The following is an 11,858-nucleotide window of genomic DNA, read 5'->3' as shown; positions in this document are numbered from 1 at the left end:
CATTGGAGTCTCTGCTTCCTTGGCTGTCAGATGTCCTAATACCACCTTTCTGTATCCTCTGATGTGGTGGCACAGATCAGGTGAGCTAGTAGATGTGACAGTGCTTTGACAAATTAAAAGTGGCACACAAATAAAAGTGAGAATTTGAAAAGCAGCGAGGAAATGGTGGAGGGGCTGCCCACAGAGTGTCCTGAGGGTCTTTGAGGGAGACCTGTAGATTCCCCTCCTGAATATGGGGTAAAGTCCTTGCTGGAATCCCAAGGCTGGTTCAGGACCTCCTTTGACTCCGGCACCAGAGGCCCAGACAAGGACTTGCTAGGCCCCTGCTCTGGACCCAGCTGTCATTAAGCTGAGTGTTTTCCTGGAGAGAGAAGGGGTCCTTCCATGTGGATTTTCCCTAAGTATAGATGCTGGCCCAGCAATGCCAAGAACTGAGACACCCTGTGCCTAGCTCTTGGCTGGCTGCTTATAGCTTGAAATGCCCTTTTCAACTCTGAAACTTTTAGAGTCCGGTAATCCTTGAGAGCATTTTTTTCCTCCTACTTGGGTGAGAGCTTTATCTTTGACCTCATTCTATCCATCTGAAGAACTAGAATCCAGAGGGAATGACCTTGCTTTAGCAGACCCGAGTCTTCGTCTCTCTGCCTCAAGTCCTTGCCCTGTGAATATCCTCAGCTCTCCCTGCAACTTCAAATCTGGAAAAGGTGCCAGGTGCAGTGGCTCACGCCTATAATCTCAGCACTTTGGGAGGCTGAGGATGGTGGAGCACCTGAGGTCAGGAGTTCGAGACCAGCCTGACCAACAGTGAAACCCCTGTCTCTACTAAAAATACAAAAATTAGCCCAGCATGGTGGCGCGTGCCTGTAATCCCAGCTACTCAGGAAGCTGAGGCAGTAGAATCATTTGAACCCAGGAGGCAGAGATGCAGTGAGCCAAGATTGCACCACTGCACTTCAGCCTGGGCAACAGAGCGAGACTCTGTCTCAAAAAAAAAAAAAAAAAAATCTGGAAAAGGCTTCTTCAGCAAACAGACTTATAAAAATTTCCAGTTAGCCCTTTCCTTACAATTGGTCTGCTGTTTTTGGATTTAAGGTTACTTTACCAATGTGCCTGGCCTTAACTGTCAGTTAAATATTTAACACACATAGCATGTACTATGCATCAGACACGGTTCTAAGCATTTTTCTACAATATTAATTAATTTTTACAAAACCCTTTATGGGGTAGGCATTCTTATCCCCATTTTGCTGCATAGGACTCCAAGGACAGAGGTTAAATAACATGCCTAAAGTGGGGCAGATTAGCCTACAGTGGCAGGCGTGGAATTCAACCCAGGCCACCTGCCTGGGGAAATTAGCCTGTGACCCCAGCTTTCTTCTGCCCACTGGTGGGTGGTGATTCCAACAGCAACATATGCTTCTGATGGTTTTCTGGAGAGCAGCAGGAATTCCTGATCAACCGGCAAGAAGGAGAAATGAAGCAAAGCCAGAGCTGTGCCCGATACCTTTGTTCAGGCTCAGGTCCACTCCAGCACACGTGCCTGTGTTCTCATCCCCCAGGTTGGTCTCTTCCTTGGCTCCTCCAACAGCCACATCTACAAGAGAATAGAGCCACTCTTTCTCTAACTGTCCTCTCCCCTCTTCCCTCTCTGGGGGAGTCCTGTGGAGCCATTGTTCTCCCAACCTCAGCTATTGGGCCTTTCTTGGCAAGGACCTAGTGGCGTCTCTTATTTACCCATTAACAATTAAGCTCCAGGCATTTGACATATAAACACAGAAAACATCAGCATCATTACAGCAAAGATTTCAAAAGCCCTTTGGCAGGGAAGGGCTTGAATATTTACTTAACAAAAGAATTCCTTACTTCGGTTTTAAGAAAGAATTCACAATAGGATTTAACAAGCCAGTTTCTCCAGTAAATTAAAAACATTCTTTTATTCATTCAGAATATGATTTGTGTTTTTAAAAATGTGTCTCACATACAACTTTTCAAGAGAACACTCGCAGCGTTTTCCCTGAGAACTCTGTTCCCACATTATCTTCCAGTGTTTCTCATTTGTTGAGATGGTCCTGCACTAAGCAGAGAGAGATAATAGCTGCGGAGTGGGGGTTGTGCCTTAGGATCTAAGATTCCACCCTTAGCGACTCTTTCTTTTGTTTCAAGAGTGACTTCTACAGAAGGGTTTCTTTTATTATACAAGAAGAGTGTTGCTAAGTATATCTTCCATGACTAGAGGTACTTAAGCCAGTCTATTAGAGTACTGGGCCCTTGGGAAGAGGAAGGAGGAAGGAGAGAAAGAACACAGGTAGGTTTATTGGGGGAAAGAAGGGATATTCACCTGTTCATTTGTTTGTTTGTTAGTAATGACTCATATTCCTACCATTGCCAGACATTTGGAATACAAAGGTAAATAAGAAAATAGTATAGTCAAGGACCAGGTGCAGCAGCTCGCACCTGTAATCCCAGCACTTTGGGAGGCTGAGGGGGGGTGGATTACCTGAGGTCAGGAGTTTGAGACCAGCCTGACAAACATGGTGAAACCCCATTTCTACTAAAAATACAAAAAAATTAGCTGGGTGTGGCGGGTGCCTGTAATCCCAAGCTACTTGGGAGGCTGAGGTAGGAGAATCGCTTAACCCGGGAGACGGAGGTTGTAGTGAGCTGAGATCACAGCACTGCACTCCAGCCTGGATGACAGAGTGAGACTCCGTATCAAAAAAAAAAAAAAAAAAAAAAAAAAAGGAAAGAAAGAAAGCTACCCACTAAGCAAGGTAAAAACTCAGGATGGGGTGCCCAATCAGACATGGGGACAGTGTTGGGGAAGCCACCACAGAGTGGACAGCAGAGTTTCGGTGCAGTAAGTAGTTCATGCCTGCAATCCCAGCACTGTGGGAGGCTGAGGTGGGAGGATTGTTTGAGGCCATAAGTTCCAGACCAACCTGGGCAACATAGTGAGACTCCTTTCTACAAAAAATTAAAAAATTAGCTGGGTGTGGTGGCAGGCTTCTGTAGTCCCAGCTACTCAGAGGCTGAGGTGGGAGGATTGCTTGAGCCCAGGAGGTCCAGGCTGCAATGAGCTATGATTGTGCCACTCCACTCCAGCCTGGGTGACAGAGGGAGACCATATCTCAAAAAATAAATAAATAAATAAATAAATAAGAAAAAAATAAAAGAAAAGAAAAAAATTAAGAAAAATTCCTAAAACTTGTATTTGCTATGTGCCCAGCATTATATAATACTAAGCATCTTGCATTTTAACTCATATAATCTTCATAAAAATATAAGGAAAGTGCTGTTGCTATCTTTATTTTACAGAAAAGCAAACAGGCTCAGAGAAGTTAGGTGATTTGCTAAAGCCCACAGATAATGAGCAGTAGAAATGGGAGAAAAACTCAGGCTTTCCAGCTCCAGAGCTCATGGTTAGTGCTCTTAACCACTATGATATATTTTTGTATACAGAGGCAATGATTATTTTGACTATGAAATGTTAAAAATACCAAGAAAAATGCAAAGAATAACATCATGAAGGTCCATGAATCCACCATTCATCTCTACTAAATTCCAGTATTTTGCCTTGCTTACTTCATTTTTCTTAAAAAGAAAAGAAGTTACAGATACGATGGAAATCCCCTTGTGTACTGCACCCTGAGACAACGACTGAATTCGGGTTTCTCTTTTCCAGGCATGTATTTATATTATTAAAGCATTAGTAGATGTCTAACAATATGTAACAGTGTTTTACATGTTTTCAAATTTGTATAACTAGTGTCATTTTTACAGGTTGCTTTTACATTTAACATTATATTTTTGAGATTTTATCTTTGTTAATTCCACATAATTTTAAGTTCATTTATTTGAAATACCATGTCAGGCTGGGTGCAGCAGCTGGCGCCTGTAATCCCAGCATTTTGGGAGTCTGAGGCAGGTGGATCACTTGAAGCCAGGAGTTAGAGACCAGCCTGGCCAACATGAGGAAACCCTGTCTCTACTAAAAATACAAAACTTAGCTGGGTGTGGTGGCAGGTGCCTGTAATCCCAGCTACTCAGGTGGCTGAGAATCTTTTGAACCTGGGAGGCGGAGGTTGTAATGAGCTGAGATCGCACCACTGCACTCCAGCCTGGGTGACAGAGTGAGGTTGTCTCAAAAATAAATAAAATAAAATATCATATCGTGTCATAAAATATTATATTATATATCTTTAAAATACTACTATATAGTATTCCATTGTATGAATAATATACGATGTTTGAATTCCCTAGTTTTTGAAAATATTTTGCTATTACAGACAATGCTGCAATGAACTTTCTTGAGCACATCCTTTTTTGTGCTTTTAGGAGAATTTCTTTTTTTTTTTTTTGAGACAGGGTCTTGCTCTGTTGCCCAGGCTTGGGTACAGTGTCATGATCGTAGCTCACTGCAGCCTCAAACTTTTGGGCTCAAGCGATCCACCTACCTCAAGCTCCCAAGTAGGTGGGACTACAGGCACACACCACCACTTCTGCCTATTTTTGTTATTAATATTTTTTGTAGAGATGGGGTCTTACTGTGTTGCCCAGGCTGGTCTCAACGTATCCTCCTGCCTTGGCCTCCCAAAGCTCTGGGATGACAAGTATGAGCCACGATGCCTGGCCTCCTAAGAGAAGTTTTAGAAGGGGCATTGCTGGGGTGAAGGGCAGGCCCATTTTCAGCTTCATCTCATTAAATTCCACTCCAAAGTGGTTGACCAGTTGTACTTCTACCAGCAGCATGTGAAAGTCTTGTTAATCTACATCTTCCCAAGACTTGGTGTTGTTAATGTTTGTGTCTGAAATAATTTCTTATTGTTATTTTAATTGCATTTCCTGGTTACTAGGACAGTTGAATATTGTTACAATTTTTGTTTGTTTCTTCTGAAAATGTCCTATTTACTTGCGTCCACTTGATTGATTTGGCCTTTTCTTAATTGATTTTATAAATTTTAAAAATCAACAGTAAAATTGACTTTTTAAAAGAGGGGATATGTATAGCTCTGAGTTTTGTTTTGTTTTGTTTCGTTTTGTTTCGTTTTGTTTTTGAGATGGAGTTTCGCTCTTGTCGCCCAGGCTGGAGTGCACAATCTCGTCTCACCGCAACTTCTGCCTCCCGGGTTCAAGGGATCCTCCTGCCTCAGACTCCTGATTAGCTGGGATTACAGGCGCATGACCCCAAGTCCGGCTACTTTTTGTATTTTTAGGAGAGAAAATGTTTCACCATGTTGGCCAGGCTGGTCTTGAGCTCCTGACTTCAGGCAGTCCACCTGCTTCAGCCTCCCAAAGTGCTGGGATTACAGGTGTGAACCACCTTGCCCAACCTAGCTCTGAGTTTTAGACATCTAGATTCATGTCACCACTGTAGCAAGTAGGATGCAGAACAATTCTATTACCCCAAGAAATGATCAGAATATTTTAACCATTCATTAAAATGAATTCAATTTTTTGGCTTTATCGCTTTCAAGAAATTGGTTCATTTTATGTAAGTCATCAAATTTGTATCTGTGTAGAGTGTTTGTAGTATTCTGTTATTATTCTTTAAATGTCTGTGGTGTCTGTAGTGATATCTTCTCTTTTGTTCTAGATACAGGTAATATGTTTCCCTTTCCCCACTTTTTTGGTTAATCTAGCTAGAGGATTATCAATTTTATGGATGTTTTCAAAGAAGTAGCTGTGGTTTTATTGATGTTCTTCATTGTTTTTGTTTTTAATTTTATTGGTTTCACTCTTATTTTTATTCTTTCCTTCCGATTGTTTTGAGTTTATATTGGTTTTGTTTTTCTAGCTTCTCAATGTGGAAACTTATAATATTGATTTAAGATTTTTTCTTTTAAGATAAGCATTTAATAATATGTATTTTCCTCTATGCACTGCCTTAGCTGCATCCCACAAATTTTATATTGTATTTTTCATTCACTTCAAAGTATTTTCTAATTCCCCTTGAAATTTTTTGACATATAGATTATTATGTTGTTTAATTTCCAAGTGTTTGGGATTTTTCAGTTATCTTTTCGTTATTGATTGCTAATTTAATTTTATTATGATCTGAGAACACACTTTGTATGATTTCAAGGCTATTGCACTTAGTAAGGTTTGTTTTATGACCTTGGATATAATCTATCATAGTGAATGTACCATGTGCATTTCGGAAGAATGTATATTCTGTTCTTGTTGGGTGGGCGTAGTGTTCTGTAAATGTCAGTTGAATCCAATTGGTAGATGAAATCGTTCAACTCTTTATATTTGCTGATTTTATGTTGGCTTGTCCTATCTGTTACTAAGAAAGGAGTGTTGAAATCTCTAACTATAATTGTGGACTTGTCCAGTTCTTTCAATTCTAACAGCTTTTGCTGTGTGTATTTTGAAGCTCTTTTGTTAGGTGCATACACATCTAAAATTGTTATGTCTTCTTGGGGAATGGACTTTGTTTTTTTTGGAGACAGAGTCTCACTCTGTCACCCACGCTGGAGTTCAGTGGCACGATCTCAGCTCACTGCAACCTCTGCCCCCTGGGTTCAAGCAATTCTCCTGCCTCAGCCTCCCGAGTAGCTGGGATTACAGGTGCCTGCCACCACACCTGGCTAATTTTTGTATTTTTAGTAGACACGGGGTTTCGCCATGTTGGCCAGGCTGGTCTCAAACTCCTGACCTCAGGTCACCCACCTGCATAGGCCTCCCAAAGTGCTGGGATTACAGGTGTGAGCCACCACACCTGGCTGACTCTTTTATTTTTTATTTTTATTTATTTATTTATTTGAGACAGAGTCCCACTCTGTTGCCCAGGCTGGAGTGCAGTGGTGCTATCTCAGCTCACTGCAACCTCTGCTTCCTGGGTTCAAGCAATTCTTCTGCCTCAGCCTCCCGAGTAGCTAGGATTACCCGCACGCACCACCTCGCCCTGCTAATTTTTGTATTTTTAGTAGAGACAGGGTTTCACCATGTTGGCCAGACTGGTCTCGAACTCCTGACCTCAAGTGATCCACCCATCTTGGCCTCCCAAAGTGCTGGGATTACAGGTGTGAGCCACTGGGCCCCACTGGGCTGACTCTTTTATTATTACATATTGCCTCTCTTTATCTCTGGAAATTATCTTTGCTCTGAAGTCTCTTTTGTCTAATATTAATATAGGCGCTTCGACTTTCTTTTGATTAGTGCTTGCATGGTATATCTTTTCCCATTGTTTTATTTTTAATCTACTTGTATTATAAAATTGTAGATGGTAAATAGTTGGGTCTGTTTTTGTTTGCTTTAAAATCCACTCTGGGCCAGGTGCAGTGGCTCGTACCTGTAATCCCAGCACTTTGGGAGGCCAAGGTGGGCGGATCACTTGAGGTCGGGAGTTCGAGACCAGCCTGACCAATGTGGAGAAACCCCGTCTCTACTAAAAATACAAGAATTAGCTGGGTGTGGTGGTGCATCCTGTAATCCCAGCTACTCAGGAGGCTGAGGCAGGAGAATCACTTGAACCTGGAAGGCGGAAGTTGTGGTGAGCAGAGATTGCGTCATTGCACTCCAGCCTGGGTAACAAGAGCAAAACTCTGTCTCAAAAAAAAAAAAAAAATCCAATCTGATAATCTCTTTTGGATCACTTTATTTCATGTAAATATCAATATGTTTGAAATTAGGTCTCCCTTTTTAGTATTTGGTTTCTGTTTGTTCTGTTTTTAAAATTCCTGTTTCCTCTTTCTTGCCTTCTTTTGGATTATTTGATTTTTTTTTTTTTTGTATTTCATTTTAATTTATCTTTTTTTTTTTTCTCCTTTGAGACAAGGTCTTACTCCCATTGCCCAGGCTGGAGTGCAGTAGCATGATCAAAGCTCACCACAGCCTCCACTTCCCAGGCTAAGGTGATTCACCCACCTCAGCCTACTGAGCAGCTGGGACTACAGGCCCACACCACTACACTTGGCTAATGTTTAGTTGTTGTTTGTTTTGTTTTGTTTTGTTTTGTTTTGAGACAGAATCTTTCTCTGTTGCCCAGGCTGGAGTGCAGTGGCATGATCTCAGCTCACTGCAAGCTCCGCCTCCCGGGTTCATGCCATTCTCCTGCCTCAGCCTCACAAGTAGCTGGGACTACAGGCGCCCGCCACCACGCCCGGCCAATTTTTTGTATTTTTATTAGAGACGGGGTTTCACCATTTTAGCTAGGATGGTCTCAATCTCCTGACCTCGTGATCCGCCTGCCTCGGACTCCCAAAGTGCTGGGATTACAGGCGTAAACCACCGCGCCCGGCCAATAGTATTAGAGATGGGGTTTCACCATGTTGCCCAGGCTGGTCTGGAATTCCTGGGCTCAAACTACCCAACCGCCTTGGCCTACCAAAGTCCTGGGATTACAGGTATGAGCCACCACACCTGGCTATCAGTTGAGTTTTAACCACATCTTCCATTGTATAGTTTAACTTTTTTTTTGGCTGGGTGTGGTGGCTCACACCTGTAATCCCAGCATTTTGGGAGGCCAAGGCGGGTGGATCGCTTGAGGCCAGGAGTTTGAGACCAGCCTGGCCAACATAGCAAAACCCTGTCTCTACTAAAAAATACAAAAATTAGCCAGTCCTGGTAGCACGCGCCTGTAGTCCCAGCTACTCAGGAGGCTGAGGCACGAGAATCTCTTGAACCCAGGAGGCGGAGGTTTCGGTGAGCTGAGATCATGCCACTGCACTACAGCCTGGGCAACAGAGTGAGACTCTGTCTCAAAAAAAATTTTTTTTTAAATAGGTTGTTCTATAATATTATGATATATATACCTAATATTTCATAGTCTACTTAGAATTCATATTTTACCACTCCATGTGGAAGGTAGGAACCTTACCACCACATGGGTTTCTTTACCCTCCCCCTTTCTGCTTGTAGTTGTTAACTATATTATATTTACATACGTCAAAAACTCTTTAAACCATGAGATAATTTTTTTTTTTTTGAGACAGGCTCTTGCTCTGTCATCCAGGCTGGAGTGCAGTGGTGCAGTCATGACTCACTGCAGCCTCTACCTTTGAGGCTAAAGTGATCCTCCCACCTCAGCCTCCCAAGTAGCTGGGATCAACAGGTATGCACCACCAAACCCAGCTAACTAAAACAATTTTATTTTTGTAGAGACGGTCTCTCCATGTTGCCCGGGCTTGTCTCAAACTCCTAGGCTCAAGTGATTCTCAGCCTCCCAAAGTGCTGGGAATATAGGTGTGAGCCACCGCGCCTGGCCATGATATAATTTTTTAAATTTTATTTTTAATTATTACAGGTACATAGTAGTTGTATATATTTATGGAGTACTTTTTTTGTAGAGATAGGGTCTTGCTCTGTTGCCCAGGCTGAAGTGCAGTGGCACGATCACAACTCACTGCAGCCTTAAACTTCTGGGCTTCATTGATCCTCCTACCTCAGCCTTCCAAGTACCTGGGACAATAGGCTCATGCTATCATACCAGGCTGGCTAATTTTTAACATTTTTTGTAGAGACACTGTGTCACTATGTTGTCCAGGCTGGTCTTGAACCCCTGGCCTCAGGTGATCCCCCTGCCTTGGCCTCCTAAGGTGCTGGGATTACAGGCATGAGCCACTGTGCCCAGCCTACATGTAACGTTTTCATACAGGCATACAATGTATAATGATCAAATCAGGGTAAATGGGGTATCCATCCTCTCAGGACTTTTTCATTCTTTTCGTTAGAAACTTTGCAATTTCACTCTTTTAGTTATTTAAGAATAGACAATAAATTGTTAACTAGAGTCACCCTATTGCCCTATTGTGCTACCAAATACTTGATCTTATTCATTCTCTCAACTGTATTTTTGCACCCATTAACCATCTCTGCTTTATCTCCCACTTCCCATTATCCTTTCGTCCTCTATCTCCATTCACTCAGGTTTTTTTTTTTTTTTTTTTAACTTCTTATATATGAGAACATGTGGTATTTGTCTTTCTGTGCCTGGCTTATTTCACTTAACATGTTGTCTTCCAGTTTCATCCACATTGTTGAAAATGACAAGATTTCTTTTTTTTTGGAGAAAGAGTCTTGCTCTGTCTCCCAGGCTGTAGTGCAGTGGCGCAATCTCTGCTCTCTGCTACCTCCGCCTCCTGGATCACGTGATTCTCCTGCCTCAGCCTCCTGAGTAGCTGGGATTACAGGAAACTGCTGCCACGCCTGGCTAATTTTTGTATTTTTAGTAGAGATGGGGTTTCACCATCTTGGCCAGGCTGGTCTTGAACTCCTGACCTCGTGATCCATCCACCTCGGCCTCCCAAAGTGCTGGGATTGCAGGCATGGGCCACCACGCCTGGCCTAAGATTTCATTTTTTATTGCTGAATAATATTCAATTGTATATTTGTGCCACATTTTCTTTCTCTGTTGCCCAGGTTGGAGTGCTGTGGCATGATGTTGGTTTACTGCAACCTCTACCTCCCAGGTTCAAGCGATTCTCTTGCCTTAGCCTCCTGAGTAGCTGGGATTACAGGCATGTGTCACCACACCCAGCTAATTTTTGTATTTTTAGTAGAGATGGGGTTTCACCATATTGGCCAGGCTGGTCTCAAACTCCTGACATCAAGTGATCCTCCCTCCTTAACCTCCCAAAGTGCTGGGATTACAGGCATGAGCCACCATGCCCAGCCCACATTTTCTTTATCTATTTATCTGTTGATGGACATTTAATTTGCTTCCATATCTTGGCTATTGTGAGTAGTGCTGCAATAACCATGAGAATACAGATATCTCTTCAATATACTGACTTCATGTCTTTTGGATAGATGCTCAGCAATAAGATTGCTGAATCATATGGTAGTTCTACTTTCAGTTTTTTGAGGAGCCTCCATACTATTCTCCAGGGTGGCTGTACTAGTTTATATTTCTACCCACAGTGTAGGAGGGTTCCCCTTTCTCCATGTCCTTGCCAGCATTCATTATTGCCTGTCTTTTGGATAAAAGCCGTTTTAACTGGGGTGAGATGATATCTTACTGTAGTTTTGATTTGCATTTCTCTGATGATTAGTGATGTTGAGCATTTTTTCTTATGCCTGTTGGTCATACATTTGAGAAGTGTCTATTCATATCTTTAGCTCATTCTAAAATTGGATTGTTTTTCTCCAGTGGAGTTGTTTGAGCTCCTTATATAGTCTGGTTATTAATTCTTTTTCAGATGGGTAGTTTGCAAATATTTTCTCTCATTCTGTGGGTTGTTTCTTCACTTAGTTTCCTTTTCTCTTCACTGTTTCCTTTGCTGTGCAGAAACTTTAGCTTGATGTGATCCCACTTGTCCATTTTTGCTTTGGTTGCCTGTGCTTTTAAGGTCTCATGATGTAATTTTTCTTTCAATTGTCATACGTAGGGGCAGAGGGAAAGCTTCCCTTTTGTTCTCTCTAAAGATTTGCTAAAGGCTGTGCGCGGTGGCTCACGCCTGAAATCCTAGCACTTTGGGAGGCTGAGGTGGGTGGATTGCCTGAGCTCAGGAGTTCGAGACCAGCCTGAGCAACACGCGGAAACCCTGTCTCTACTAAAATATAAAAAATTAGCTGAGTGTGGTGGCATGCACCTGTAATCCCAGCTACTCGGGAGGCTGAGACAGGAGGATTGCTTGAAGCTGGGAGGCAGAGGTTGCAGTGAGCCAGGATTGCCCAACTGCATTCCAGCCTGGGTGACAGAGCGAGACTCCATCTCAAAAAAAAAAAAAAAGATTTGCTAAAATGACTGACAATACACAGATTAATAGGAGAAAAAGGCATATAAATTTATTAACATACAAAAACATGGGTACAATATTAAATATGAGACCCAAAGAAGGGCCAGATGATTGAGGCTTTTATATCTGCTTCATAGGGAAGAGGGAGATGGGGAAAATGCAGGGGTTGTTAATGAT

This window comes from Gorilla gorilla, chromosome 7 (genome assembly GCF_029281585.2).
Source record: "Gorilla gorilla gorilla isolate KB3781 chromosome 7, NHGRI_mGorGor1-v2.1_pri, whole genome shotgun sequence".
In the NCBI taxonomy this organism is placed as follows: Eukaryota; Metazoa; Chordata; class Mammalia; order Primates; family Hominidae; genus Gorilla; species Gorilla gorilla.
This window is presented reverse-complemented; position numbering follows the sequence as displayed.